Source organism: Lupinus angustifolius, chromosome LG16, assembly GCF_001865875.1.
Source record: "Lupinus angustifolius cultivar Tanjil chromosome LG16, LupAngTanjil_v1.0, whole genome shotgun sequence".
Taxonomy (NCBI): domain Eukaryota; kingdom Viridiplantae; phylum Streptophyta; class Magnoliopsida; order Fabales; family Fabaceae; genus Lupinus; species Lupinus angustifolius.
The window spans coordinates 3221747-3221994 of NC_032024.1; positions in this window are offsets into that span (position 1 = coordinate 3221747).

The window sequence follows — 248 nt, forward strand, 5'->3', positions numbered from 1 at the left end:
TATTAAGATCTTATATTCATTACTACTTCAATATTAGTGTAGCCAAGATTAGGGTGTGACAACCTAGTCTCTTTGTGGACGTAATATTGTTTAGTAATAAATATAAGTGATTATCATTCTACCATTTTATCACATACACTAAAAGGAGGATTTTAGAACTTGGTTTTTGTAGTTAATCAAAGTAAAACATAAGAACTTGTCTAAGTAGTTCAAATTCATAAGAAGTTGAGAAATATTTTCCTTATTCA